The sequence below is a fragment of the Enhydra lutris genome, unplaced genomic scaffold, assembly GCF_002288905.1.
Source record: "Enhydra lutris kenyoni isolate GAN:26980312 unplaced genomic scaffold, ASM228890v2 scaffoldscaffold4, whole genome shotgun sequence".
Lineage (NCBI taxonomy): Eukaryota > Metazoa > Chordata > Mammalia > Carnivora > Mustelidae > Enhydra > Enhydra lutris.
Genome location: NW_019154088.1, coordinates 57,148,110 through 57,154,427, shown reverse-complemented (window position 1 = coordinate 57,154,427; position 6,318 = coordinate 57,148,110).

The following is a 6,318-nucleotide window of genomic DNA, read 5'->3' as shown; positions in this document are numbered from 1 at the left end:
AAAATCAGAACAGCAAGAAAGAGCTCCCTGCTGATTTAGACCATGAAACGAAACATTTTTAAGAATACAACTTAGGTGAAGTGAGCCTAAATCATAGATTCCCCAGCAGTGCGGATGTCCCTTTCTGTTCTTGGCTTCAATAGACAGGCTGAAGAATCTTCTTGGGGGGAAGAGGTGGGTGACCGATGGTAGGGACATTCATTGACTTCCATTGGCCGGTTGCTCCGGCAGTAAAGAGAAAAGCCTGCCCTGGCCCCAAAGAACTTACATCTGTTTCTCATACAACTTAGCCACCCATGCGGCTTCAACCATCCCCTTCTGCTGTCCAGGCTACCGCTTTATTGATTTTTTTTTTCCCCTGCCCTTTTAAAAAGATGAAAGTCCCTAAAAGCTTTTGCATGCAAATATGTGTGTTTGTACACATGTGCATTTTGGTGACAGCAATGGTTGAGTTAACAAACCAAAGCAGCAGATAGGTGAGCCATCCCGGTGTGTGTGTGTGTGTGTGTGTGTGTGTGTGTGTGCGTGTGTGTGTTAGCCAATTACTCTGGGATTGTGCTACCCCCAGTGGTGGAGCTAGCAGAAGCACAACAATTAGAATGTGTTGACAACAACTTAAAGATAATTAGTTGACAATGACTTGAGACCTCATTAACCCCTTTAACACCTCATGGCTTATCATTAAAATGAAATATTTAGAGATTGTTGGAAGGATGATCTGTTTTACCAGCAGCAATTGTTCAGGTATGGCTAGAACAGTTGATATTTCTTTAACACAGCATCCCTTATTCTCTAACCATCGTCAATGATTACCCAAAAATGTTACCATTATTCTGTGGAAATCAATGGACTAAGGATTCGTCCATTTACTCATAGACCTGTTATTTGCTTCTTTCCCCAGTAGCCTCTCCCTCTCGTCCAGCCTTTTTAACTAAGTGAGGTTCAAACTTAATTTATTTTTATTTTTATTTATTTATTTGACAGAGAGAGATCACAAGTAAGCAGAGAGGCAGGCAGAGAGAGAGAGGAGGAAGCAGGTTCCCCACTGAGCAGAGAACCCGATGTGGGGCTTGATCCCAGGACCCTGAGATCATGACCCGAGCCGAAGGCAGAGGCTTTAACCCACTGAGCCACCCAGGCGCCCCTCAAACTTAATTTTTAAGTGAGCTCTTCTGTTCTTAGACATTACGTGGGTTGATAAAGTCAACTGTGACTTTTCCTGAAATCACTCTGATTGGGAGTGTAAGTAACATCTACAGAATTCTAGTATGAGAATTCTCAGGTGTGCATGTGTTTTGATGGTCCCACCATATTTCACAAACCTGCTAGCCTCACACTCCAAAAAAAACAGAACAATAGTTTTCATTTTTCTTAATGGGTTCTCAGTAAATGTGTAGTAGATAGATGGACTGATGGAGAGATTCCCCGATCTTCTAGAATGTATTCAGTTTTAAACCACCAGAGGCGAAATCCAGTGGTTCCTTTGTTCCTAAATATTTCTTCAGCAAGAAGTGTCAGTGTTTCTGGGCCAATCCAATATACTACATACGAAACTGCAGGTATCAGACAACATTGTGCTATCTGAGAAAGTTTGAAATAAGCTTTGTTTTGATTTTTAAATGTGAATCACCTATAAAGGTATAATCTTAATATCAGTTGTAGTGTTTAAACATGCAATCTGTCATCTGTTTAGGTATTCCAACCATTTATTTGATAGGGAAATTTCATATCAATGAGGCCAATACTACTAAATTTGTCCCCATCCAGGACAATGGTCCTTTACCTTCTTTGGGCCATAGACTCATTTGGGAATATGGTGAAGTCTACAAACCCTCCAATACAAAAAAGGGCTCTAGTCACTTCTATACCAAATGAGTAGGTTTCCAGGGATTTATGGATTCCAGATTAATATTCTTTTCTCATCCATAACATGGATGATTTTAACCTCCCAGACATGTTGGTGATAATTTACCTATAAGACAAATGAAGGGAAAACGGGCCAACTGTGAAAAGATCATATTCAAATTGGAACTATGATTTGAGAGAACTCTCTTAGTTAGAAATCCAAGCAGGCCAAAAAAAAAAAAAAAAAAAAAGTGCCTTGTTATAAAATAAGGGTGAAGCATGCAGTGGACTTTTATTGAAAAGATTGATTGACCAGAAGTTCTAGGCAACTGTTTCTCACAATATAACTTATGTGACTCCTTCAACAGAATTAACAGAGATGTTTATTTAAAGTGTATATCTCTAGGTCCCGTGTCTAGCCAACTAAATTGGCATCTCGTCCGGGGGTGCTGAGGTCCTGCATTTCAGATAAACAAATTTCCAGGTAATTCTCATACACAGTTAAGTTGCAGACTCTGTCTCTTGCTTTCTTGTTCTTAACTCCCCTTCTTACATCTTTTGCAAGTACTTTCTTTATAGTAGTATCATTAGTCAGTCACTGTGAATGCAGCTCTTCCATAAACATCCAGAAAATGCTTTTGATAACTCCAATTTGGAGAGTGGATGTCATTAGGGAGAGAGCCCTTGGAAGCCAGCTGCAAACAATTGTCACTCCACTCACTTACCATCAGACCCAGGGCACTTTGGATTGGCCCATCACATTGTTTCATTTTTTGGTACTTAGTCATTTGTTACAATAAAAATTAAGTTACAGGGAAGGAACACTGTGACAGGATAATGGACTCCTGCTCAGAAGAAACCAGCCTGCCTCCAATTCATCACGGCATTTATTGTGCATTAGAAGACATCACAGTGACAACATCATTCCTTTGGGGCAGGAAGAAAAACCAGATTGAGTGGGAAAGAGGGAATTTACTTCATGAACTTGGCAAAAGTGAAACAAAAATAGAATTCAGGGGTCGTTTAAATTGCCATGTTCAGCAAAGGACGAGGAAAAGGCTAACGATATCTGAGACTAACCTTCCAATATGTTAAAAAATTAGCTCATTTCACCTTGCATCACAGGAGCAGTCTGTGGGTAAAAAGGGAAAGGCTGCCTGAGGAATAACAGAGAGGCATGGAGAAAACGGGCAAATTTAAGGCAATTTAAAATGATTAAAGCCCACAACATATTTTGCAAATATAAAATCCTGGAGAGAAGCTTAATAATAATATTTGTCCAACGAACGGGGCCAAAGATATCTATATTGTCTAGGTATTTTAATTGGAGGCCTGAAGTATCATTATAAAATCATAAGAAGTCTATGTCTGTGTTCTCATAAAAATAAAAATGGCTGTTTGATGTTGGAAAGTACTGTTTTGAGATGTAGGAGCTAAAGGAATGTGGTGTTGGGTAGGCATGGCTGCCAATTTTGACCTGGGAACTTAATAACTTTATAGTATTTTTGCTAGTATACCCTACACTATGTTAAGCCTGAGGGAGAAAAAAAAATGAGAGGCAACTTAGTATAATGGGAACAATGTCTTAATTCTGGGAGATTTTTAAGATAACATTTTTTTTAAACTCTACTTTTTATTAAAGAGACATTATTTCATAGACCTCAGATTTTGGTTGGGGGGAGGGTCCAATGGTCTCCTTAATAAAATCTTTAATTCACTTAAGAATCAATTTGAACAAAAGCCTGTGTGGTCTCATTTTCTTTCCCTGTCAATCTGTGTTATTTCCAGGTTGAAAGGTAATTTTGACCATAAACATGGTTTCCATCACACATTTCTAATTTTAACCTATTTGTCTCCATTTGATTTACATTGGGTCTAGAGCAAATTAACTATTGTGAGCTTTTATTGAAAATTAATTAGGTGGCTAAAGTGCCCATGGCAGACTCTGCCGGTAGATGTTTCTCTCTGGGTCGCCAGCCTTCTCTAGTTAAAACACCTAGCAACTTAAAAAAAAATCCATAAAACGAATGATATAATTAGTTCCAGAGTGGAACTCCATCTCTTTGAAATCAGATGCTTTCTTCTAGTGCCGAAGGGCCATGCTATAGCAAGCATTTTATGGTATCAGGGGATTTTCCTAGGGGTAAAGAGTAGCTCGTTCTAGCTGAATCACCTCCCATGACTTACAAAAGGTGTCCTTGTGATACTAAATATAGCTGCCTCCAGGATTCGATTCCTAAGTCAAAGCAAGGAGAAAGAGGGAAACTGGGTTTACAATACCATAATGAGAAAAAATAAGATATCCAGATCGGAAAATAGACTCCCTGAGTGTATGCGTGTACGTGTGAGTGTGTGTGTGTGTGTGTGTGTGTGTGTGTGTGTGTGTGTGAGAGAGAGAGAGCACGAGAGAGAAAGATCTTATACTTCAGAAAAACCAGGATGTAAATGTGATTTATTGTAAATAGTTCCACAACATTAAAATGAGTTTTTATTTTCTATGTATGCTGCTTCAAAGAAGAGCTCTGTGGGCTCATAAAAATGCAGAGAACAAATAGGGGCCTCTAAGTCCAATTTATATGCCATGCCCACTGTGCACTGAGACACATATAATCTGTAAAATGTCAGCTTCAAAGTTCCACCGAGATCGGTGTTAACCCTGACCTCTGGCCTCGCTGCCTCTGGCTGGGCCTGTGTGCTTTCTTTACCAGCTGTTTTAGATAAATGTGTTCCATTTTTAAGAGATTGTCTCAGCATTTTTTACATGAATAGTGGTAATATTATTAACTCTCACTGGAGAAACCACCTTTTCCAAGAGAGCTTTACAGAGGAACCAATCGTTTCATGCCCCATGCAGAGAGTAGTGGATTAATAAATATGTCATTGTACTGAAAATATGTAAACAACACTGGGAGAAAAGAGCAAGGCACACAACAAAAGGGAAGCATATTCGTAGTGTTTCCTGTCAAAATACACAGAGGAAGCACTTTATTTGGACCATTTTCTCCATAAAGAGACATGGCGGGCCAAGATAAACACAGTGAAGGAATCTGGTTTATCCCACTTTGGAGATTGGAGACCATCAGCTCAACCAAAGTTATGAGACCAAAACCAGGTTTTCTCTCTTGAGGCTGCTCAGCAAAGCCATCAACAGAGGCAGCAGATAGACTTAGTGGATCAATATTACAGAGTTAAGTGGCGTATACAGTTTCTTACATGGTTTAGTGAAACAAGTCACTTATTAGGATCCATAAGCAGAAAACTCAGATCAACATATATAAAATTTTGTGACGAGGATTTACCCAACCAAGACTATAAACAAAGGTTTCAGTCAGAGTCCGGGGACATTTTTGCATTTCAGCGGAACAAAGTAAACCCTAACTTCATGTTTACCGAGCGCTTTCTGAATACAATGTAGTTCTTGATGTAGAGTGAGTTTAAAGACATAGAAAAAAAAATTCTAATTGCTACTAACCTAGGTAATTAACTTTCCAGGATCAGAAAACCACTCAGACTTCACAGGGATGAGCACTGTCAGGGGGAAGAGGGAGCGCACACCGAACCGTGATTATGAGGGAAGGTAGTACACACGTGGTGGGCTTCGCTGAGGGAGATGGACCCTGACACCCACTCTGACCAGCAAAGGAGCAGACCCAAGTTAGCAACTGGGAGATGGAATGCTAGTTTATTTGCTAAGGGAGACAGAGAATGGAGATGAGACAAAATAAAAATAGACCACCTTTGGGGATGAAACATTCAGTGTGAATATCCTGAAGAGAGGTGGGGAGGGGTTCTGCGGGGGGCGGTGCGAGGTGGGGCAGGGAAGCTGAATGAATGCATTCCTGGTCAGTTTTTACCGACTGTCAGTGTCTCTCATCTAGAAATCCTGGCTGGTACCCATTTTGACAAGCTAGGGAACTATGATTTATGATACATTCAAAATTTAAGATGATTACAGAGAACATTACAAGATGCTGAAATGATCACAGCCCCCTCCAATCCACATGCATTTGAAATAGGATCCTAGATTCTCACCATTAAACTTGATGCTCTAAAACAATTAGAAATTTTTTCATGTATGAAGACCAACATCATGTAGATTGAATCAGCCACAACTAGTACTTTTTAACATGAAAAGCTTCCTCAAAAGAGGTAAGACTGTCAAAAACCACTGGAGAAATTATTTTGGAAAGGTGGATGTGCTCATTCTAGGATATCATATTATTAGTGAATTTGGCACTTCCATATGAGTTACCCAAAAGCATTAAGTCTACGCCAGGTGAGAAGGTTGTTTTTGAAATTGATCTTGTAGAATTGTCCCTTTTAAGTGGCTGCTTTCATGAACCAGCCAGTATTTATATATTATTATAAAGATAATACCCTTACTTACCTCACAAGGGTGTTTTGAAAATTAATTAATGTTTGCCAAGTACTTTGAGTTCTATAGATGAAAGGTGGGGTGGAAATGCTAAGTAG